The following is a 25,718-nucleotide window of genomic DNA, read 5'->3' on the forward strand; positions in this document are numbered from 1 at the left end:
ACCATAATCTGGCAATTTTCCTTTTTTGTCAAAGTAATTTTTATTGGATTTTTTCAAAACTAAGACTGAAGGCACAATCCGCCAATATGCCCTCACAGGGGTTTTCGAAAATCAAAGCACATTATTCAGACCTACTGACAAATAGAGAGTCAAAGTTCCTCCAGCCCCCATTGTACCCAAGCCTTATCCGTGTTTCAATAAGAGGGTTCAGAGTCGAGGTAAATGGGGCGCAGTCACTGTGTCCAGCATGAGGAATAAGCACCGGGAGCAAAGTCACCACATGAGTGTCTCTGCGCTGCTGGCGCTTATTATACTCCCTCTTCCGATCAATTGCCAGCACTTGCCATCAGCAGGCGACGCCCCCGAGGGGCTCTGGGAGCTCGAGAATGGGCAGTACACCAAGAGTCAAACAGTAAACAAAGATAAAACCCAACCTACCCCCTCTCCCCTAATTCCCTCATCCCCCCCTCCCCAGTGGTGGTGTTGCTTTACAATAGAGTGTCGACCTTATAGAGTGCCTCAGAGTTGGAATAGATGCAGGGCCCTAAGTGTGGGAGGGCAAACCGCCGACGGTAGACCCTTCGAGAGGAAGGAGACCAAAAGACCCCACCGGAATTCAAAGTTCTTAAAGTCTTCTCGGGATATGTCAAACATGCGCTCCAGGCTCATCAGGTGCCACAGGCGGGAGTGCCATAGGGACATCGCCGGTGCCTCCTTCTTCTTCCACACTGCCGCTATAGCTAGTTTGGCAGCCCCCAGACAGAGCCACATAATCCTCTTATCGGCCCTAGTCTGGTGTTCTAGTATAGGGTCTCTAATGCCAAGTAGTGCCTCAATCATTGAGATCGGGACAGGATACCCCAGGATAGTCTTCACCTGCGCCAGGATCTCTTCCCAAAACGGCCGAATGGAGGGGCAGTCCCACCATATGTGTTGGAAGTCCCCCAAGAGGCCACACCCCCTCCAACAGCGATCTGACGTGCCGGGAAAGATTCTAGCGAGCTTGGACGGGTATAAGTACCAGTCTGTCATTACTTTCAAATGGGCTTCTCTCAGAGCTGTGGACCGATTGAGTTTGAAGATATCTGACCATAGGTGAGACCAGTCTGCCTCAGAGATGTCGCGCTGGGCCATCCCCTCCCACCAAGCCATATATCGTGGACGAGGGGAAGCCTCCGTGGATAGTAAGAGCTTGTATATAGCCGAGATAGCCCCCTTCATGGATTTAGTTTTAATGAGGAGTGATTCAAACGCGGTGAGAGGTCTGGTGGCACCCTCTCTGATTCGTGGGTCGAGAGCCCAGTGTAACAGCTTTGCGTGGTGGTATCTCTCCTGGACCCCCACCCCGTAATCTCTTGTGCAGTTCTCAAAGGTAAGGGGGGTCATAGTTGTGGAATAAGTGTGTAAGTGCGAGGCAACCTCCCTCCCTCCAAGCATTAAACGGCCACTCAAGGAGTGCTGGGGGGAATAATGAGGAGAAGTGGATAGGTGTGAACGGTGAAGGGAAGGACGTCCAACCCTCCCTCGTAGCCACAGTGTCCCATACCCTAAGTGTAGTGCGTGTTGGGGTGCTGAGGTATGCGTTTAGGGGCCTGTCCCTTTTCTCACGCCATATCAAGTCCCAGATCGTTCGACCAGCTATACTGCGGTCCATGTGGAGCCAGTGTTTCTCCGATTCCTTTTGCGACCATTCTACCAGGATACGTAGTTGGGCCGCCTTGTAATAGAGCTTAAGATCGGGGAGTCCCGCTCCCCCCTCCTTCTGTGGACGCCGAAGCATGGAAAAGGAGAAACGGACCCGCCCTCCCTGCCAAATAAATCGCAAGATCATAGTTTTCGCGCGCCTAAAAAATTCCTCTTCCAGTTCTATGGGAAGTGCTTGAAACAGGTACAGCAGTTTGGGGAGAAGTGTCATCTTTACAACATGAACGCGCCCCAACCAGGAGAGAAAAAGCGGCTTCCATCTCGTTAGGTCCGTTTGGATGCGGGAGAGCAGTGGAGGGAAATTAGCTGCATAAAGCTTCTCTAACGTCGGCGTCAGTTGCACCCCTAAGTATTGTATGGAAGAGGGCGTCCACGCTAAAGGCGTTAGGGATCGGAGGCGTGTGGAGTCTACGTGCGAGAGGGTCAGGTTAAGTATATAGGACTTATCTAGATTAATCTTGAAGCCTGCCCCCTTCTCAAAGGAGCTGAGTACTTCCTGGAGGAGTGGAAGTGAACTCATCGGGTTAGACAAGGAGAGGAGGACGTCGTCCGCGAAGAGTGAGATCTTATGGTTTTTGGTCCAACTCTGAGTCACTATGTCATCTGGTATTTTGCCGGAGGTAGCGCCTAGATGCTCCATTGGAGCGATTGCTGCGCGATATAAATACAATTTTACATTACATTACATTATGGGATTCCCCAGTGAAGGGAAGACCCTCAATCCCCTGGTGCTCCCTTATCGCTATAGCTAGGGGTTCAATGCTGAGGGCGAACAACAGAGGGGACAGGGGGCAGCCCTGTCTGGTCCCCCTGGAATGGCAGAATGAGATAGATTGCACGCCGTTAATGGAGACCTTAGATTTTGGGCGTCTGTAATTGGCCTGGAGCATCGTTATGAATTTGGGGGAGAAGCCGAATTCCTTAAGTGTGGCCCACAGGAAACTCCAATCTACTCGATCGAATGCTTTTTCGGCATCAAGGCCGACTAGGACCGCAGGAATTTTAAACTTGTTAGCCGTCTTGATCAAGTGGACGATGCGCCGCGTGTTGTCATGCGTTTGGCGCCCCTGTATAAAGCCAGACTGATCTGGATGAATGATAAGTGGCATGAGTTCAAACAATTGCTTGGCCAGAATGGAGGAGTACAGCTTTGCATCGATATTCAAGAGGGCAATGGGTCGGTAGGAGGAACAGCGAGTGGCGTCCTTACCTGGCTCGGGGATTACTGAGATCACCGCTTCTGTCATAGAGGCAGGGGTGTTGCCGTCCAAGGCCATCCTATTAAAGAGCCGGACCAGGTGGTGACTAACGTCTGCCGAAAAGGTCTTATAAAAGACCGCGGTATAACCGTCAATACCGGATGCCTTATTGGGTTTCAGTGCCTTAATAGCTGTTTGCACCTCCTCAAGAGTGATAGGAGCAATGAGAGCTTCGTTCCACTCTGGGGAGACCTGTGGGATTGTGTTAGAAAGGCGAACCCGGGGGAGGCAGAAGGTGTCTGACTGACCACCCCTAGGTCTACCCCTCCTTCAGAGAAGGGACCGAGCGATGTCGAGAGGCCTCCGACGGGAGGGCCCTCTCCTAGAACCGTACAGCAGAGTAACCACACCACTACAAATATACACCACACGTAGATAGAGTTTTCAATCTTTATCTGGCAATAAGTATCGTTTCAATATATACAGCAGATCCCGAGATCTGGAAAGTCTCGTGGCAAGGGGCAAGGTAGCGGGACAGTCTTATAGATGGTCGGTTGCAAGGAAACTCTACGCACAGCTCTCAATCCTCGAGCTGGGGGGTTCCGGAAGGTTGGGCCGCGGCAGCGCCAGCAGGCTCCAAGATGGTTCAGCGAGTGTGGACCGCGGCAGCGCCGGCAGGTTCCAAGATGGTTCAGCGAGTGTGGACCGCGGCAGCGCCAGCAGGTTCCGAGATGGTTCAGCGAGTGTGGACCGCGGCAGCGCCAGCAGGTTCCGAGATGGTTCAGCGAGTGTGGACCGCGGCAGCGCCAGCAGGTTCCAAGATGGTTACAGCAAAGATGGACCGCGGCAGCGCCAGCAGGCTCCAAGGGGGTTACAGCAAAGATGGACCGCGGCAGCGCCAGCAGGTTCCAGGTAGAGCAGCAAGGGGAGTTCGTCTCAGGGTCAGCCGCGACAGCGTCAGCAGGGCTTCTCGACTCCGGGATACAACTGCCGTCCTACTCCGGGGCTGGCCCAGATATAGGTCTGGAGCCCTTTGATGTCCGGACCCTCTCGCCTGGGGGTCAGAGGGGCCGGGATGATGGTGTCCAGACACCCAGCAGGGGGTGGGGCCAGCGCTCAGGGAGGCCGGAGGCCGATTGAAACCAGGCATCCGGGGACGGTTGGAGAGCCATCAAAACTCCCCTCTCCTTGTCTCTGGTTGAGTGGCCACTCTACCACCCGGAGGGTTCTTGGTGCCTCGATGGTGGGCTCGCTGGGGCCGTGGCCGCGGCTGGTCCGGGACCACGTGTCTGTGACGTGATGGGCCCAAGATGGCGTCGGGCCTGGAATGAGGGTCCGGGGTGGGCACCGGACCGGTAATGCTGGGGCGGCCCGAGTGTGCCGTGTCAGTGGTTGTGGGCCGCCGGGTGGCGGATCTGGTGGTTTGGAGGGCGTGCAGAGGTATGCCCGAGGCCGACCCGGGCTGGATTGAGGGCCGATGTCGTCCGGGGCCCGCCATGCGGGAGGGGTAGGACCACGCCACGAGGCCGGGTCCAACAGATCGGCAAATCCCTAAGGAAGTCTTGCTGGTGAGCAGAGTCAAGAGCGTCAGCTGTGTACAGTGAGCTGTAAAAGGACCCAAAAAGACCCGCCTTGTCTTCGTCTCTATGGATGAGCTTCCCCGTCCCGTCTTGAATACCCCCAATGTATTCCCTCTCTCTTTTGTCCTTCAGCTGTCTGGCTAGGTGTTTCCCCACTTTGTTGCCCTGAGTGTAGGATAGGTTGCGCAATTTGAGAAGGGTGAATTCTGCCCTATTATTATATATGGCCCTTAGCTTGCCCCTGAGCGCCGTGAGTGCGCGAAGTGTCTGCCTAGTGGGTGCAAGCTTGTGGGTCTGTTCAGTAGTCGCCAGTTCCTCTTCTAAGCTTCCCCTCTCCCTTGCCCTTTGTTTGTTCAGAGCTGAGTTAAGCGCTATGCATCTGCCTCGCAGAACCACCTTGAAAGTGTCCCACGTGTTATACTCAGAGGTCTCGTCGGGTCTATTAAGGGTGAAGAATTCTGTGATAGACTCCCTTAGCTGTGTTACCGATTCTTTGTCCCTCGTTAAGGCTTCAGGGAAGTACCAACGGGCCGGTTGAAGTGCATTACCCAGCCATGAGAGACATACAGTGTACAGACCGTGGTCAGATACCGAGATGGGCAGAATCTTAGCATCCTGGAGATTACCCTGTAAGGACTGACTTAAAAAGATGTAATCCAGTCGGGAGTATGACCGGTGCACATGTGAATAGAAGGAGTAATCTCGTGTGAGAGGGTATAAAGTTCGCCATGTGTCCAGGAGGCCCATGTCCCCAATACGCGTCTGTATGGACTCAGGGAAAGTACCCATGTCAGAACGGCGTGTGCGCGTGCTGTCAAGTGTTGGATGCCAAACCAGGTTAAAATCCCCCAGTAGGAATAGGGGGCCCTCCGCAAAGTCGGTTACCCTCCCCAGTAGTGAGTTCAAGAACATTTTCTGCCCAGTAGTGGGAGCATAAATCGCTGCAAAAGTGCACATCCTACCCCTCAGGTGGCCTTTGACCATCAGCCATCTCCCCTCTTTGTCGCCTTGAGTGGCAATGGGTTGGAACTGGGCGCCCGGGCTAAAGATGAGAGCTACACCCTTCTGTTTAGTGGAAGCTGAGGCCTTATAGATGAGGGGATATTTTTATGCTTAAGACGGTGGTCATCAGTTTTCAACAGGTGAGTTTCCTGTAGAGCTACTATATCTAAATGATGGTCCAGAATGTATTTCCAGACCTTCTGGCGTTTCTGCGGGGAGTTAAGCCCTTTGACATTCCAGGTCCCTATAGTAAGCGGCATAGTATGTCAACTCGTAGAAGCTGATCTCTGCCCCGTACTCCCCTGTGGTGAACCCTCTCCCTTCGACCCCTCCCGTGTCCGCCACCCAAAGCCCACAATGATGTTAAGGAGTCCTCCCATCCCTACGCCCGTGTAAATTCCTCGCTGCCAGTGCCCTTCACCCGCACTCCACAATGTGCCCCTCAAGGGACCTACGGCGAGAGGTAGAACATTATGCACCACACCCCACCTAACCCCACCCAATACACCCCATAGGAACAACATAAATAAACTTTGGAACACAAAACCCCAACAGTTGTACATTGTCCCAGGCCTATGCACAGTCTGTCCAGGCCCGCAGTACATGGGTAAATGGGCGGGTTATGTGGCAGTGGTAGCTCGACGGCTCGAGACCCCCCGCCCCGTCCCCAAATCGCGTCGCCATACTTAGCTGAACATGACCTTCACTTCAGGCGTTCAAGAGTCGGCACCAGTGTCTTTGGAGACCTCCTGGATTGCAGCTGCCTTTTCCTGTGCCATTGTTTCTGGATTCGGTTTGAGGTTCTTCCTGGAGGGACGTCCTCTTCTCACCATCTGCCAGCCGCCGTGCGTCACTCGAGGGGATCTGGATATGGCCCCTGATGATTGCTCCCCCGCCTCCTCGTCTGGCCAGGTGTCCTCGTGCGGAATGCCCAGTAGGGTACAGGTGTCCCGTAGGGATCGCAGCTGGTGGAGGGCCCCGTTCCACTTAAAGATCAACCGAAAGGGGTGCCCCCAAGAGTACGGGACTCCTTCGTTGCGGAGGAAGGCGGTGGCCATTTTGAATGACGTCGCTTTTGTAGGGTGATAGCGGAAAGGTCTTGGAAAAGTTCCACAGCGTGGCCCTGAAAGCGAAGAGGCTGTTTGAGACGGGCTGCTTTCAGTATGCGTTCTTTGAGAGGGTAATCTGGTAGAAAAGCCAGGATGTCCGGCGGGGGACCCTGAGCTCGGCGAGCCGGGCCCACCCGATGGGCCCTGTCAATGCGGATCTCAAAGTCCTCGCCTTCGCCGAGTACTGCGCGGAACAGGGCTTTTAAGTACCCTGTCATATCGTCCCCCTCTGCTTTGGATGGCACATGTCGGACCCGGATGTTGTTGCGCCTTGAGCGATTTTCGAGGTCCTCTGTGTGAGATTGGAGGTCAGTCTGTTGCTTGTGAAGCCTGATAATTTCTTGTCTCAAGTGCTCCAATTCTTCACTCCTGGCCTGACCCTCGAGCTCATTAGCGGCCACTCTCTCCCCGAGGTCGTCGACATCCCGACGCAGTTCTTTATAATCCCCCGCCATTTCTTGTCTGAGGGTTTGGATGTCTTCTTTAAGAGAGGCGAAGAGGGTCTCCATGAACGCCTTGGTCGCCGGGGCCTCCCCTTCGTCGCGGTCTTTCCCCCTGGGTGGGGGTGCCTGAGTCGGCTTGTCAGGGTTCTTGTCGGCTTTAGAGGCCCCCTTGCCCAGCATGTCGGTTATGGTGCGGTTCCCCTTACGGTTGGAGGACGCCATCTTTTCCTCCCTGGTGAGTCCTGCCGTCTCCCGCCGAGACGCGTTGTTTGGCGTGATTCCGGCCGACTTATGGCAAGCGTGCCGTGGTTTGATCGAGGGTCGTGCGTCCCTTGGGTTGCTTCCCTGGCTGTGGAGTCAGGACCCGCCTTGTGCTCTTCTGGGGTGGTCGCCAACCTCCCCCAAGGACAGCTCTCCGACGTGGTAGAGTCCCCTGGGCCTCCTTCGGGGTCTCTGTAGTCGCCCTCTGCTCCCCCGCTTATGTGCTATGGTGCCAGTGGATCCTCTCCACTCCCCCCTCGGTCCGTCACAGCTCTTGTACCGAGGGCCTTCTCCGGGGGCTCGATTTCTGCCCCCCTATCTCGCTGGGCTGCCCTGGGTCACCGCCTGCGCTCACTCTCCTATCACCCCAGCCCGACCGGTGATCAGCTACAGTAGGGCTCAGGAAGTTGCTGCCGATTGCGTGGCCCTCGCAATTTATGCCAGGTCCCTAGGCGCTGGGGGGCCTGGTATACGCCCCGGGGTGCTGCTTCCTGCTTTTCCTCCGCTGCGTCCCTCACCTTTGGGCGCAGCCCATGGCCGTCGCGCCGTCGCCGAATAGGCCCAAGCCGGGAACTCGATTACTTCCCAGGGCCGGCTCCGTAGGGGCCTCCTTCCGCGGGCCGCCTCCCCGGGCCCCGCGACTGAACACCGGCCGTCGCCCCCTCCGGGCCCTCACATCAGGCAGTGGGACCCTCGGCACGGCAATCCAGGCTCGTGGTCGCGCGGTGGGGCCCGCTCGCTCCTTCTCACCGCTGGAGCTAGATCACAGCTCCTCGCGCCCTGACTGTCTCCTGCCAGCTCCGCCGCCTCGGCGGTCACTCCTCCTTCCCCCGACCGTCGTCGGGATCCCCAGTCACACCGATGGTGTCCCTTGTGCCTCAGGCAGTTGGCACTGGTGCTGTGAGATAAAGCGGTCCGCTGTGGGCCCGATCTGGGGGACGGGGAGCCTCCGGAGAACACGTCCTGTTAAGCCGCCATCTCAGCCACCCTCGCAATTTTCCTTTTTACACCCTCAATGATGTGTTGTATGCTGTATTGGAATCCAGCAGCAATACATGCCAATCTGAATTGCATATGACAGAACTGATATGCTCCAAGTGGTTTTATGAATGCTGTGAGTGACCTAGAAATGAGGTGTTATTGAACCTGTCAATGAGATCTATACCTGATTATATTTCATTGCCCCCTTACTTTCAAAACTATCACTATAGGAGCTAACCAAATATAATGTTTAATTTGTCCAACAGCTACCAGACTTGGCAGCCTATTCAACACTTTCTTAGAGGTTCCTCCATTAAGTGTGGTATGGGCAGTACTTTATGAGCAACTGATACTACCCCAGATATTAATCTAATTTGATGTTGGACTTTGAACAGGAAGCCTAGAGTATTACAGAAATAGCTCAGGAAATAGCTTGCCTACATCCTCTCATGTGAAAGATCTATCAATCATCAAAACTGCTTCGGTCTCATTGGATTTTAGAATGATACCCAGTTTCTTCTGGTGTCTCCACCCTAAAAGATTTGAACCAATTTTGGCAATGCAAACCTTTCTAATTCTAGTTGTTCTCCCTTTGAACAAAATGTACATCCTAACCATGCCATCCAGTGGAATTGTGTCTTTATTGTTACCCCCAGGATTAATGTGAGCCTTTCCAACAACTGACCATTTTTCACAATTTTTTCAGAAAATACTTCAATATGAATCAATGTAAATGTCAAACACGAGTCAGCATAAACTTGTTTTTTTTGGCCATCCAACTTAATTTTACACAAAGACAATTTCACATTAGTAGTGTCATTGAACACTATATTCTTTAATTATTCATTCAAGCACTTCGCTGCATCCACATTTCGATTTTTATGTTCCTTGCAGATCCTAGCAAAATGCTTTTCCTCTACTACATTTCCTGCAGCATGCGGTCTTGACTGAGCACTTAGGATATTGGCTAAGAGTCGTACATGTGCACGTCATAAACCATTTCTCTGAGCACTTTCAGTGGTCTGTCTATATTTGAAACTGGTGCCTGTTTTCATTTTAGTGCCTTCTTGTATTTGCAGAGTGCAAACGTTTTCTACTAGTGCTTTAATTTCTTTAACACAGTCATCTGTTTGATCCATTTTACTAACTATGTCAATAGCTCGTTTGAGATCAAATTGTGAGCCTACAGCTTTTCCTGTATACAAAGATTGCTGGTACAGTTGGTCTCTGATCAAAGAGCCACAAAGCACATCAAACGTGGATGTGTTGGAGAATCCCTTTAGTGATACATATTACGTTGGGTTTCAGCTCCATCTCCTCTTCCATCTGGTATATCTGGTACGGTTTTGTAGACTTTTCTACCTTCGACACCCTAACTGTGGAACAAACATGCTGCTTTCGTAATGGAGTTCTCACCACCTAGTGCTATAAGATTGATAGTTCTATCCACTATTTCTAGGGTTATGAAGGCTCTCCAGCTTCCTTTAACTGAAGAGGAAGTTGCTACATACTAGCAGCTGCCATACTGGAAGTACAAAGCTAAAGTACCGAGAAAGAGCAGAAATACCCTAAGCATTAATTATGGGAAACATCCTTTACATCGCGGTGCAGTTCCAACGCAGCCGTTCCAATGCAAGTCATTACATCGACTTGCGCTGGATGGCGCTATAACCTAAGGAATAGTGAGGCTTACTATTCCAACACCTTCCCTACTGTACGTAGACTGGTGTTGGAATAGTAAATCTTACTACTCCTAAGTCTAGCGCCCTCCAACACAAGTCGTTGTAAAGACTTACGTTGTAAAACCTGCGTTGTAACATACCGCGATCAACATGATCGTGTGCTCACATCATACATTCGATGCTACAATTTGTGGGCTCAAGTTCAAATCTTACTATTCAGCATTTTATTTCCAGCACGAGTGAGACAGCAAGTAACTTCATAACACTGGCTACTCAGCCCAATGTTTCTGCTGCAGATTTAGGGCCAGATGTAGGTAGCCCTTTACCGGTCGGTAACGGCCGAAAATTGGTATTTTCGGCCGTTACCAACCGGTATTGAGCATTCGCGATGTAGGAGACCGAAAATCGTCCGATTCGGTAAATTTACCGAATCGGTAAAATACCGAATCGGATAATTTACCGAATCGGTAAATTTACCGAATCGGTAAAGTTACCGATCCGGTAAAATACCGAATCGGTAAATAAGAAGTGGTAAAATTTAATATTGAGATGTAGGTAAGCTCTTAAATACCGAACTTGCTTGAAAATCGGTATTTAAGAGTCAGTATTTACCATGGATTGAAATCAGGTGGTAACCAGGTGCAGCCTATAAAAAAGGACCCAAAATGCAATTCTTTTTGCACAATGGCGGCCTTTTATGTCATTGCAAGACGGCTACGGCTACAGGAGGAAGGAGAGAGGGAATGGCAGAGAGAGGAGCAAGTCTACAGACAGAGGGTCACCCTGTTCATGCTCACAGAGGCAGAGATACTCCAGAGGTACAGGTTGGCCCCAGACACCATCTTGGACCTCATCAGGCACCTCCAACCACTGTTGGAGCACATCACCCCAAGGGCACACGCTATTCCACCCCACGTGCAGGTGCTGTGCAGCCTACACCTACTTGCGTCTGGGACCTACCAGAGCGTGGTTGCTGCGGTAGGTGGGGTGACCCAGAGCAGCATGTCAAGGTTTTTCCACAAATTCCATGACTCCATGTTACAAAGGATGGACCATTACATATCTTTTCCTGCAACCCATGCTGAACTGGTCCAAACAAAATCTGACTTTTACCAGATGTCCCGATTCCCCAATATATTTGGCTGCATAGATGGCACGCACATTCCCATTTGTCCCCCTGCTGCCACTGAATATTTATACAGGAATAGGAAGTCCACCCACACCATCAATGTGCAGGTGATTTGCAATGCAAAGTGTGCCATCACTGATCTTGTGGCAAAATTCCCTGGGAGTACCCATGACTCCTATATATTTCAAAACAGCGGCATCTATGCACGGCTGACTGCAGGGGAATTTGGTGAAGGATACCTCCTAGGTAAGACAGTGTCCGACCCCCATAACACCTATTTCAGTAAGAAGTACATGTATGCATGTGAGTAATGTATTGCCATTTCCTTTTAGGAGACAGTGCATATGCCCTCCGCTCCTTCATACTCACCCCCTACCTCAACCCCTCAACACCCAGCCAAAGGAGATATAACCGGGCCCACAAGAGCACAAGGAATGTCGTGGAGCGAACATTTGGTATCTGGAAAAGCAGGTTGAGATGCTTGCACAAGAGCGGAGGTGCAAGGCAGTATACCCCCATCACCTGCTGTAAGATCATTGCTGCCTGTGCTATGTTGCACAACCTTGCTGTGAAGAAGGGTACTGAGGTGGAGTTGTAAGACTATGAGGATCATGACGACGACATTGCTGTGCCTGAAACACAACCTGCTGGAGTGTCAACACCAAGTGATGGCAGATACAGACGTGAGGAGACTACACGCAACTATTTCTGAGTGAGTAATGAGACACAGACAGGTTGTGTATGAGAACAACGTAATTTAATGTTGCCACAACGTTCAAGCACTGAAGTGCAACAAAATAAACATTATAAACGTGGGGACTGTATGTCCCGGGTTACTTCACCCATGACCGGTAATGTCACTTGCGCCCGCGCTTCCCTGAGCCACTAGGATGTTGGTCGATGTTTTCAGCATGCCCTGCAGCCTCAGCTGGGCGCCTGCTACTCCTCCGTGGCTCCACTACAGCGCTTGCCATGCTGCTTCGGCTACTACGGTCTTCAGCCTCTGCCACGTCCAGGGCAGGATTCTGTGCAGTGTGTGAAATCAGCATAGCCTCTAGTGCACTTGTGATTCTGGCCATGCCCCTGGTGACCTCAGCCGTGTTCTGTGTCAAGGCCTCCTGCATATTTATGCCGCTACGGCATATCAGGGATGTGGCAGTGGCCAGACGATTGATGGCCGTATTGCGGACATGGGCCTCCCTGCGCCTTGTGTGGGACAGACTGTCTAGTTTGGAGCAGAGCTGTGTAATGGAGTCGCTCATCTGCTGCATCCCTGCTGCAATGTCCGCATTTGTTTTTGCAACCTCCTTATTTGACTTAACAATGTCTCTCATGCCCTTCCCCATGTCTCCGATTTGCTCATTCAGGACTCTGAATTGGCGATGGCAGGCTTGGATGGATTTGCCCTGCATCCATGCTCCCCTCCAGCCCACGGAACACAGTGCCATCTCCACGTCCACCTGCACTGCTGGGTCTGCGTTGTCTTCTGCGCGCTGTGTCTGGCTCATTTGTGGACTGCAGTGCTGCAGAACTCACACCTACAGTGACTTGAGCCTCACCCTCTTCTGCCTCCATTACTGTTAGTGGGGCCACGACACGCCTCCTGGCTGGTGGGGTTGCAGGAGTGGACAGGAACAGTGATGGGGAGGTTTCTGGTGAGAATACAAAGGGAGGGGATTGTGAAAGCTGTGGGGAGTGCGGCAACTCTGGGGTCTGTACAGTGTCATCTGCATGCGCGCTGCCAGTCGTGTCACCCTCCTCCTGCGAGGCTTGTACTTGGCTTGGCCCTGCTTCCTCACTCTCCTCCTTCGCTGGTGCAGTCCCTTCTGTGTCTGTGGGTCGACTGCCTGATTTTGCCCCTAGGTATAAATAAGCATATATCAACAGAGTGCTACTGTGTCACAGTCACAACAATAAATGCTTTACACATTTCACTTTCATTTATCTGCATTACTTTCAGTGATTTGCTGATGTCTGCGCAGTTACACATGGTCTTACATTAGCTGACTACATTTCCCATAATGCATTGCTCCTGTATAGTGCTGGCAGTACTGGACTGGGGTTGGCTTGTCCACAAAGGGTAAAGGGAAGCAGGTTGGTATGGGGTGTCATGCTGCGCATGCGTCTTACTTTTTTTATTGCTCTGGCTGAGCTGTCCACATCTCCAAGTCCAAGACGCTGTCTGCCTCAATGGTTGAGGCCACCAACTCCTCCAGGTCAGTCAGAGGGGGGCGCTGGGTTCCTGCCTCCACCGGTGACACCAGCCTGCTTGTGTATTTCAGACATCTTCTTCTTGGTGAGGCTCCTGATGTCATAAAATCTTTTTTTCAGATCCTCAGTATTCCTGGGTGTGACTCCCACTGCATTCACTTTTTCAGCAATTGCAAGCCAAATTTTTCGTTTGGCAGACTCAGGAACAGTGAGGGATTGCCTGCCAAAAAGTTTGGTGTGCACTCTCACTACCTCCTCCACAAGTACCTGCAGCTCCATGCTGCTGAACTTAATTTTACTTTTTCTTTCTCCCTTCTGGCTTTCACTGCTGCTTGCCATTTTTCTGTTTGTCAAGTTTAAATGAAACTCTCCCTGCTGCTCTGTGTCTCTGCTCAGCTCTGACTGCCTCTCCAGAACCTTCTAATTAGTTGCAGCTGCCTGGGTAGCCACTTCCTGGTAGGGAGGGGGAGGGTGGTAGCACCTGATTGGCTGTTTTCTTAAGTTTCACTTTTGCTTGCTTGCCGATTCGGAATTTACCGAATCGGTATTTACCGATTCGGTATTTCCCATTCATTCCTATGGGCCGAATGAATGGGAAATACCGATTCGGTAAATACCGATTCGGTAAATTCCGAAAGTCCGATACCGAATTTTACCGATTCGGTAAATTATACCGAATTTTTATCTACATCTCAATTACCGATTCATGAATACCGAATCGGTAAAATTCGGTATTTAAGAATCGGTAAATGACATTTACCTACATCTGGCCCTTAGTGCCCTTGGTTGATGCACTTGTGATGCAATATATCAACATGCATTTGTATATAAATGCACTATAGTTACGCTATACTCATTAAAGCATTTTTTTAAAAATCCGCTTTATCATCTTAAAGATTGAAAATATACCAAGCTAAATGAAAACAACAGTGTATACCTTAAAACATGGCCTAAATAAAGCAAATAAGTAAAATACATGCAAATAATTTACATATAATAAGCTCACTAATGAAATTGTTTTAGAAGGCACTTTATTCCAGTACCAGACTGGCTGGCGGTTTGTGGTTTTTTTTGGTTACAGTTGATGGCCTAATATCAATATAGTTATGAACAAGAGAGCGTGAAAATTAGTCTCACCACACATTTCAATATGCTCGTTTTTGTTATCAATTACTTTAATGCATGGTGTTGTCAGGCTATGTGAACATCAAGAAATACTCTGAATGGAGCTCACCTAAAAGGACTGAGGCAAAAATGAAGGCTGTACCATTTCAGGTTCAGTCCCTTTTCTATGCAAGGCATTCAGTGATTTACAATGTTCTCCTACTCTGATGTAACACACCTCTGCAATACTTACACAAAGCAATGACCTAATTTCATGACAGTGCAAGTATTCAAATATATTTACAACTACAAGTATGTTCACACGTTGAAAGCTATACCGATTACGCTTAAAAATGTAACCGCACACACACCAATTAACCAAGTACAGTTAAGAGCTTTTAAACCATGTGTACATTGAAACGCCAGTTTAATGGACATGGAGTATATTTTGTATGTAGTCCAAAGGTAATACACAACATTAAACCAATTGAGGACTTTCACAGTAATATATGCCTAGAAAATGGCCGGGAGAGTTGAGGTAGGTTGCTTGCTACTCCTGGTTGCTCGAGGGAGATTCGGACCCTTAGGAGTCATCTTGCTCCGCCACCGCCAACCGCCGATGGTAGCAGTACGGAGACTCAGACTCAGACCAATCCAATTGAGGCTCGAGCCACCGACCCAAACGCGGAGCACGCGTCGGAGGAGATTTGCCGGGTCTGAAAGGTTAAGCATCGGCGTCCTGCCACGCTCCACACTGCACGTCTGTAGTTCGATTTTCTTATCAGCTTTCTCAGAGATGGAGCCTCCTAGAATTTGGTGGAGTGGAGCTTTTGACCGTCTATCTTCGCCGAGGAGAGTGTGAGGCGTTTTCAACAGGGGCCGGGACTGCGAGACCCAGGGTTCCGCGCAGGATCAACGCAGCGCACCTGGAGTCTCTTCCCGCCCCCTGCTCCTCCCCGTTTGCCTGGCCTGACCTGTGCCTTCAAAACAGCTCGCGGCCCCCGCTTCGCGGGTGCCGCTCGCAGCTGTGTGCTGAGTTCGTGACTTTGTCCCTGACACCTTGCTTGTTTGCCCGCAGATTTGGTGGAGTGGAGCTTTTGACCGTCTATCTTCGCCGAGGAGAGTGTGAGGCGTTTTCAACAGGGGCCGGGACTGCGAGACCCAGGGTTCCGCGCAGGATCAACGCAGCGCACCTGGAGTCTCTTCCCGCCCCTTGCTCCTCCTATAAAAACGTCCCTCTGACGCATAGCGGGACGCGTGTGCGGGACGCCGGACGAAGCCCGGACAAAGGGCGGACAGTCTTAGACAGGCTGAGACTGGACTGGGCTCGTTTTTTTTTTGGTTTTTTTTGCCTTTGCTGAACCTGACCCTTTCCATACAGTAAGACTATTAATCCTTGAAATACTTGCCCAACTTTTGACACTCTATACCGTATTACCGTGAGTTGGCCCGTTTTTGGTAGATTGCCAAATATTAGGTTTTAACACCATCCTCTTTCATAATGCCAAAGAAGAATGTTGTGGTGGGGGGTAATTCCATTGAAAACTATATGGTACAAGTTGTATCAAAGATCAATACTGAAAGGAGACAATCCCTAGGTCTTAGTCACTCTCCAAATTTATCTCCCTTAAGCCCTTCACCAGACTCACCATGGTTAGATATTCCATCTCAGGCTGAGGGAAGTGTATTTTTGGATTCCGAGTCACCCGAAAATGGCCCTTCAAACATGAGTATTAGTCTAGCTCAGGAGCAAGATATAGCTACGATCAACGTCTCAGACTCGCAGATAGTTGACCCCGAAGAAAACCATACTGCAGAAGACAGTGAGCAGACATCCATAGAAGCCGATCCTCCTGTTCAAGCCCCAGCCCCGCGAGCGATTAGAAAGTGTAGGAAAACCCAATTACTTCGGGGTGGAGTTTGTACAGGGAGGAAGAGGGCTGCGTCACCACTGAGAAGCAGGGAAAAAGGTAGGAGGAAATTAGAAGAGGACGAAAAATTAAATACGGATGAAGAGCTTATATCCAGGATAGTAGTTTTAATTGACGCCAAATTTAGAGCCTTAATTAAACCGGTAGTGGCCAAACTGGATAAGTTATCCGCAGATGTGAAAAAGTTGGGAGTAGATCAAAAGAAGTTAATGGAAGAAGTGTTTAACATAGCCGGTACAGTTAAAAATCTGGCCATGCCTGCAAAAGAGGTAGTTGGCCCTCAGCTAGATACAGGCACAATTCCTAACATCACAAGGGTAAATCATTCAGATCAGACGCCAAATACCGCATCCAATCAGTCACCGACAAGGGACATCCATCCTCCACAACCACCAGAAATAACCCTTCCAAGAGCAGAAGAAGACACACTACACTTCATCGAGGACGCAGCCCCTCTAGTGCTGGTTTTAGCAAATGCTCCCCCTTTAACACCGGACCAAACTGAATCACCTACGGCGCTAACAAGTAAAGCCCTGCACTGGCTATCGGGCAATATGCGGCTGGCCCCATGGGGGAAGCAACAGCTAGCTAGAGATATTAAATCAGCCAGAAGGGCCACTTGGATAGGCCAAAACCCCAAAAAATTTAAAGGCGACTGCATAATTATTAACTTTGTAAACTCTGCAGTCTTACCAAATATCCTTCCAAACATTCTACCACCACAACGAAGGAGTGGTACTATCATTCCTCTCACTCTGGAATTTTTTGGTAAAAAACAAAGGAGTATGACATACCCTAAGCCTAATCATACCTATATTAGATCAACATGGCCAGAAAAAACAAATGGTTGGGGTTTTGATGTACCAGTAAATAATTGGGGTAGTAGTAGGGACGGATATGACCAACCATCACGACCATATCACACAGATCCCCATTATTTCAATATCCCCACTTCCAATAGGTATGATATTTTCTCTGTGGAGGGTGGGCTGGACGGGGTTGAATGACTACCAAAAGACGTAGGCATAGTGAATGTGAATACTTACAGTTCTGTAATTCCTACTAGTCCACCTGCAAGAGAGAACTTGAACGGAACACAATGTGGACGTCAAAAATGTGTGGAGGGACTTATATTGTTATCATGGAATATAGCTGGACTTTCTGATAAAATGCAAGATAAAGACTGGCTGCACTATGTTAAAAAATATTCTATAATATGTCTTCAAGAAACCTGGGTAGTAGGGAAAAACCTGTATATTGAGGGATATCAGAGCTTTATGATCCCGGCAATACCATCTGCAAGTGGAAGAGCTAAAGGGGGTTTGGCCATCTTTGTCAGTTTGTCGCTTATATGTCACAAAATTGAACACAAATCTGGTAATAATAACATACAGATTTTGGAATTCAGAAGGGGTAAAACTAATTTTGCACTGATTAATTTTTATAATTCTGTGAACCAGGCTGGAGATTGCAATATAGAAATTTTGCGTGGTCTGCTAGGGGCAATTGATAGTTCTCTGCCCTGCTCTAAAATTTTAGTAGGTGATTTTAACACACATTTATGTGGGAACCCAAGCGTGGAACCTGTTGGACAATTGGGTTGTAACAGTATGGAAGGAATACACTTCGAACACTCGCGGAGGGGTACAGGGTTAAATGAGTTAATGAATGAAAACAATCTATTCACGGTAATGTTGACAGTACCTGATCGAACTGTATTCCCAATCCCTACTTTTAAGGGCCATGCCACAGGTACATATATAAACCACATTCTCATTTCAGCTGACTTTGTTAATATCACCGAGGATTTTAGGATCCTCATGAGTATTTATAGCGACCACAACCCTTTATGCATCACTATGGGCATGAGTCTACTTGAAAAACGCAATCCCCGAGAGGACCGTGGCCACTTAAAATGCATTAATGGGAAGCGCCGCCTAAAATGGGCAATGGTGGATTGCGATCAATTTTATACCTCTATTAGTGCAGTTTGTAATCAAGAATTAATGATATGTACATCTCCTGAATCAGCTCCGCCGCAAATCTTGACATCATTTAAGGAGATAGCTAATAAGGTGGAGTTATTTCTAACGGTACCCAATAAGGGGAGAATAAATTTAAATTGCAATCCAAAATGGTTTGACAGTGATTGCTCAAAGGCTAGTCGCGAGCTAAAGAAAGCTTTAAAAACAAATCCGAGAGATCCACTGATCATTAGGGGTTTGCGGAATGATTATAAGAAATCATTGGCTATTCGGAAGCGAGCAGTTAAAAAAAGTGTATGGGAGTCACTTCTAGAACCCGAGACTTTAAAAAATAGTTCGAAGTTTTGGGAGATAATCAACAAACCAATATTTGATTGCCCTACCATCCCAAACGTGGGCACAAATATATCAGAGGACGAATGGATAGATCATTTCAGTTCTATTTTTTTAAATAATGAATCACAGGCAGAACACAACTCAGGTACAGGTAGAGATATCTCTCTATGTTTTACAAATGAGGAGATAGTTAAAGGAATTAAAGGTCTGTCAAATAATAAGGCCCCAGGTCCCGATGGACTTCCGCCCGACCTCTTTAAGTCACGCGAAGCACTATGGGCGCCGGTACTCACAGCAGTACTTAATGCAGCTGTGTTATGTGGATGCCCAAAATCATGGGGGGTATCTACAATAGTCCCCATATTTAAGAAAGGAGACCGTAGCAGCCCGGCCTGCTACAGACCGATATCGTTAATAAATTCTGTGGCAAAGGTGATAGGAGGAGTCATTTTAAATAGATTGACTAGTTGGTCAGAGGAAAATAATATATTATCTCCAATCCAGTATGGTTTTAGGCCTGGACATTCTACCATTTCCCAATGTCTGAATTTGTATCTCATTGTAGGGAAGTACACCAAGGCTCGAAGAGGAACGATCCATATGGCGTTTATGGATCTCTCTTCGGCCTTTGATTGTGTGAACCGTGGGAAGCTCTGGGGTGCCATGGAAAAAATGGGCGTGGACAAAAACCTAGTAAACTTCCTAGAAGATATACATTCAGATACCAAAGCGAATGTCAGATATACCCAGGACCTAAAAGTGACCAAAGATTTTGGAGTGTTTCGGGGCGTCCGGCAAGGATGTATCCTGGCCCCGTTCCTCTTCAATCTTTATATTAATGATCTGGAAGATACCCTTTTAAGTACCAACACAGACTATCCATACATTGGTCGCAAAGGTCTGCCGGTTTTACTATACGCGGACGACGCAGTCCTTTTATCGAGAACGGCCAATGGACTCCAAATTTTACTAGATTCCTTTTACACATTTATGAAGACCAGAGATTTAAGTATTAATAACACTAAATCCTACATAATGAAGGTTGGTCAAGGATTTAAAAAACCAAACCACCTAAATGTAGCTGGAGTGGCAATACCTGTTACACACACATTCTCCTACCTCGGGGTCCTCTTTGACAGTCAACTTAAATGGGGACCCGTGATTCTGAAAAAGAAGGGAGATGTCTCAAGGGTAAACGCGGCTATATTGGATTTCTCAAAAAAACTGGGAAATAGCCCAGTTGCCGCTCTACTCCAACTATATAGGGCCAAAAGTGTAACCACAGCTTGTTACGGCAGTGAAATATGGGGATACGTTCCCTTGGACGTACTCCAGATAGTTGAAAATAATTTTTTAAAACAGATTTTAAGGGTTCCGAGGGGTACAGCAAACTATTCTGTGCATGAAGAACTGGGGGTTCCGTATGTTAGCGATAAAATTGCATTGAATCCCATGTTATGTTGGATGAACAGCTGGTTAAATGATAATATCCCCCTGACCAAGCTTATTCTAAGAGAAGCTCTTACATGGGATAACAGGTTGGAGGTTCCCTGGCTTAAATATTTATTTAAATATTTTTCTGATTTAGGCCGTCCTGAACTTTTTTTATGCCCGGAATCCATCACTAAAATGGATCTTATTACGGTCAAAAATGCTTTTATTGACTCTAGACAACAGGAAAGGGAATCATGTGAACTAAAAAAGGAAAGTGTACGCAATCACATACTAATTAAAAGCACTTTGCTTATGGAACCCTACCTGACATGGCAAATGTCGAGTTACGACCGTTTTTTGTTAACAAGGTTCAGGTTCAACCTGTTTCATCTTTTGCTGGCGGTACCTAGGGGTTCTCATCGAGGTCAAGTGTTGCCGGCTTGCGGCTGCGACGATAAGTCTCCGCAAGACCTGGCACACTTTTTGTTTTTCTGCCCCTTTTATGCTGTACCAAGGAAGCTATGCTTGAAACCCTGTTTGAAAAAATTGAACTTCCAACAATTTCGTCCTGCACAATATTTTTTACAGCTGCTAAATTATGATTACACCTTGTTTATATGTAGTTTTTTAAGAATGGCGATCAAATTTAGAAACAGTATGGAAGGATAATAATACTGATACTGTTATTTATAATTGCTGTTAAAGGAATACTATTTTTTAAACGGTCTTCAATATCTTGATACAGTGCTGTATTTTTAATTCTGTGATTTTTATCTGCAATTGATTACGCTCTTTTAAGATTATGTGTATGTCATGTTATTATCTGTAATGTAAATACTTTTATGGTTGTCAAATCGAACAACCGAATAAAGTTACTTGACTTGACTTGACTTGGCCTAGAAAATGTGGCCACTGTGTTACAAAGAGGAAAGATGCGTAGACCAAGTGATGTAGAACAGGATCACAGCTTTATTCATAAGATCACTTCTTGGTTACAGCTTACAAGATGTCAGTCAGATCCTTTAAAGTGCCCCACCAGGAGCAGCAGTTCCTCGCTGCTCAGCCCATCCACATCAATTTTATGGAAATGAATGGAACTTTAAGTAAGTGAAACTTCAACACCTAGAATTGATGAAACCTGGCACCCCTAAAGCCCCACCAGTGACCCTGTCAACGGTAGCCCACATCTTATTTGTGCCAGTTTCTGTTTGCCTGTCTATTGCCTTGGAAGACTTCTGCTACATTGTTTTACCTACACTGGCCTGCTGTAACCTACTACACACTGGGTAATGTATGTAAGACTGACTTTCCTGCCAAGTTGTTATTCTGATTCAGAGATGATGGTAATATCTCTGAAACCTCTCCTTATCGTGGTGTGGTGTTGAAGAGCCCCACTGTTTTCTGTTTTGGTCTGCCTCACTGTCTTGGATCTTTGAGCTGTTGGTTGGGAGGCACAGATCGAATCCCGGTGTTTGACTCTCTGTCAGTCTAAAAAGCAAGTCAACTGTCAGCTATTGGTTTACCATCCAACAGCGTGTCAAGAAAAGTTGGTAAGACTATAGAATTAACAGCGCCTGAACCGAGGAGTGTTTTGTTGAATTTACACTCTGGGACACGAAGGTGTGAAATTGTATTTCCATCACAATTTCAAGTGTGTTTTATTCTAGTGACTGTTTACCCGCAGTCTGCGACTTTCAAAATGAGGTGCGTGTTGGAGCATAGCACGTGCACTCTTACCTTCTTCTCGGAGAGCTGTGATGTCTCCATAGATCCTCTCTAACATTCTGGACTGGGCGCTCTGGATTCCTTTTCTGTAACCTGCATGCAGCGACGTGCCGAGAGCCACCCGACGTGCCGTAGCCTACGTGCCGCCATTTTAAGATTGGAACATGCTTTCATACAGTTTACAGCTGCCAACCACGTTTTTTTTCATTTTGTCGGTTTCAATAACGACAATGGGAATGTCATCGTCGTTGTGGAGCAAGAATGTTCCTTGAGGCTGTATCCTCTTTCAGCCTACATTCCTGGCATTGAGCGTGTGGAAATTTCAATTGACAATCCTCAGTGTGCAAAGGTTCAGTAGTGGCGCTCGTGAGTCTGTGTATTTATTTGCCTCACGTGTGGTATCATCAACCACAAACTGTGTGATCCTGGGCACATTCGAAATTCATTTGGCACTTTAAAGGATCTGACTGACATCTTGTAACCTGTAACCAAGAAGTGATCTTATGAATAAAGCTGTGATCCTGTTCTACATCACCTGGCCCAGTATCACATTTCTTTGTAACACACTGCCCTTAACCAAACTGACACGCGTGGTTTACCCTTGTTTCACTAATGTTCTGTCCTGTTACCGACACATTCAAGAGACATAGTGCCAGCACCGTGACATCAGCAGATGATGCATGATGGGGGCTTTACAACTGCGCTGTTGGGACGGGGGCTGGTTGCCTAGCAACACTGGTAAAATAGAACACATTCATATGTTACATGCAATTTGTCAGATTAGAGTTCATCCCAACAATAATTTCCCAGTCGCAGTGTTACCGAACACATACTTTTGTAGCTAAGTGTTCAAGAGTAGACGTCACTTCTAAACACATTCTAAGGGAATAAGACCCTGTTATCAACAGTGCAGTTTTTGGCAGGCCTTCTGTGGTAAACAAAACAAGCCATCCGATTGAAAAACAAGCGCAAGACGCACAGGGAAAGTTCTTACCTACTGAAGACATCTCAAGCTGAGCGTGCGTGCCAACTAAGAAAGCGAAAGTGCTTAATGTTTGCAACGACGTCAGTTGTGTGGGGCATGGACTGCGCAGCTGGAAGAGTCTGGGGCTCCCGTGAGCTGAGGGAGCCCCGTGTGTTGGAGAAGCGAGGCGGGAGCCCACCCCACAGACGGAAGTCTGGCAGGAGCCCACCCCGTCTTTGTGAATGCCGCATGGTGCTGCCGGAGCAAGATCTCAGGCGGGGCTCCTGTGAGCAAGACGAAGCCCCGCGTGAGCCTGTGAGTGGGGTTGTGCGGGAGGCATGCTGGGCGCCGCGCCTGGACAGGACATGTGCACGCGTATGGTGCGTGCAGGAGTTGTGATAAAGACGCGAGCCGTACGCGTGCACATCTCCTGTCTGTTAAGCTTCAGCACAGACAGTCGATGTGCACATGTACGGGTTGCGCGTGTCACGATGTCAATGGCCACATACAATAACCACTAACCTCTGAGAGATGATAGCAGGAACGATGGATAGAAGTAATCCCCCCTTCTTCTCCAGGACGCACATCACATAGAGCGAAGTATACACCACTATACGTCTATGCCCCCCAGGGAAAAGGGAAGTGGATAAAATAATAAACTATGCCAAAAGACTTCTCCTGTTGCTGGGTTCTGTTTGTCAACAGAGTGGATCATTCACAGAATCAAAGGAGCGTCTAACCCAGGGGTAACTGCAGATAAGGAAGGACAAGAAGCCTTTGATTAGGACACCATAAGCAAACTCTTGAAAACAAAGAGATACATTCCTTTAGCGTATACTAACATGTTAGGCAGTTTCAGAACATATAAGAAAAGGTTTTCTGGTTGTAGGCACTCAGAAGAGAAGGAACCGTGCTCAAGTTTCCCACAATCCATTCAGGGAAAATGCCCACTCTCTCTAGTGCAACGCACTTGTAAATCGAGCAAAAATCAGCAAGGCAAAAACGTTAGAAGCAAAATCAGCAAGGAAATGTGAAAAGCAAAATCAGCAAGGCCACATGAAGAAACAAAATCATCAAGGCAAAACGTAGAAAACAAAATCAGCAAGGCAAACGTAGGAAGCTTGAAACACATAGACAATGTGTTGGAGCAGCCAAGGCTTATTGAGAACACTCGTAGTGTGCACCGGTAGAGTACTTCATCCCAAAGTATCCGGTGTTTAAGTACAGATTGGTAAAACGTTAAAGTAAAGCCCCTCAGAGAGACTAGCGTGACAGAGAACGGAAACACGCTCCTGCGCTGTTCTCACTTGTCACCGTGTTTCGAGGCACGCCCATCTTACTGGAATGCGGGAAAAACAATGCCGTGGAAACAAAAGGGAGGTCTACTGTCCTCCAGATGCGGTTTCTCAAACGCCGCTATGAAAAGCAGTGCAAGGGCAGAGAAAACCCAACAGCGCGTCCGCGCTGTACTCCGTCCTCCACTGAACCTACCTGTCGTTTATGGCGGGGTCTCTTGCGGGCATCTGCTGCAGGGCTACTCCGGGAAACACGGATTGACAAGCCCAGTTTCACAATCCCGGAAGGGCTTTGTATGCCGCGGAACTACCGGCAGTTTCCCTGAAGCCTCTGGGAAGCGTAGTCCGTGGACACCAGGCACCCTCCGGTGGATGATTACGGTAACGGCCCCTCCTGCCTGTTTGAGAAAGCTTCGTAAGCGCTACAGCGCGTTATTACAACTCCTGTTCGCACCATACGCATGCACATCTCCTGTCCACAACTTGCCGTACGCGTGCACCTGTCCTGTCCCGCATCGCTCAGCAAGTCGGCAACAATAGATCTCGCCTAAGGCTAGCAGCGCATAGCCCTGCGTCGCTAGGCGAGACCTAAAAATGAATATGTAACACGACTGGTGCAATGTAAAGCGCGCTGATACCCAATACCGGGTCAAGTTCATGCTATATAAAACTGTAACAAAATTAAAAACTGTTGTACTGAACTCCAAATTAGGCAAGCATCGCCACCATGTGGCAGGCTGTTATACCGGTCTTGACAAATAAGTGCTGGTGCTGAGAAACAGAAACCACCAGCTCAAATATAGCATTGGCCTAAGGTGAGAGCACCCCCCAGACTGACTACTCATGCTTCTGTAGCTGCTGTGTAAATCCCCTTACACTAGGGTGACCTGATTTTGAGAAGTAAAAACCGGGACAGGCCAGACTTAGAAGTAGGATTAAAGGCTGATGGTCCTGATATTTGTATATATATATTTATATCTCTCAAAGCAGATGGCACAGGAGGAGATAAGCTGTAAATGCACAATTTACGAAACTATATTTACATAATACTAGCTGTGGCAAGACTTCCACCCTGCACCCCCTGCCCTCCATCCCACTGTGCCACCCCTGTGCTGGGAGAATGCAGCTGACATGCTACTGTGCTGCCTGAAAGAAGAGTTTTTTAAGGCTTCAGAGGGGCAATTTGAGATGAAATCTGTCCTAAAAACCGGCACACGTGTTTAAAATTGGAAAAAGTACGCTGCAGTCCATACAGATCCTTCCACGTGGCATATCTAACCAGTCACCCCTCTTAGAACAGGCACCTAATCTGGGTTCACTTAGGCCAATTTGGCACCTTAATGCATGGCATTTGATAGATCAAGACTGTACCGACTTTATAGAGGAGGAACTTCAGGCTTTCTTTAAACTCAACTGCAACTCGGTGTCCTCTGCTGGAAACCAGTGGGAGACGAGCAAACCCATATTGAAGGGTCTGATTAAAGCCTGCGTGTAGAGGAAGGCGACATTCCAATAGTCGCAAGTAACGGAGTTGGTGGTTCAAATCTTCGATTGGAGGCAATGTCCGCCAGCTGACGAGAACTAACCTGAGACAGGTTTCCCTAGAAGAGGCAAGGCAGTGCTGTAGAGCATCGAACCAACAG

The sequence above is a fragment of the Lissotriton helveticus genome, chromosome 1_1 (assembly GCF_964261635.1).
Source record: "Lissotriton helveticus chromosome 1_1, aLisHel1.1, whole genome shotgun sequence".
Taxonomy (NCBI): domain Eukaryota; kingdom Metazoa; phylum Chordata; class Amphibia; order Caudata; family Salamandridae; genus Lissotriton; species Lissotriton helveticus.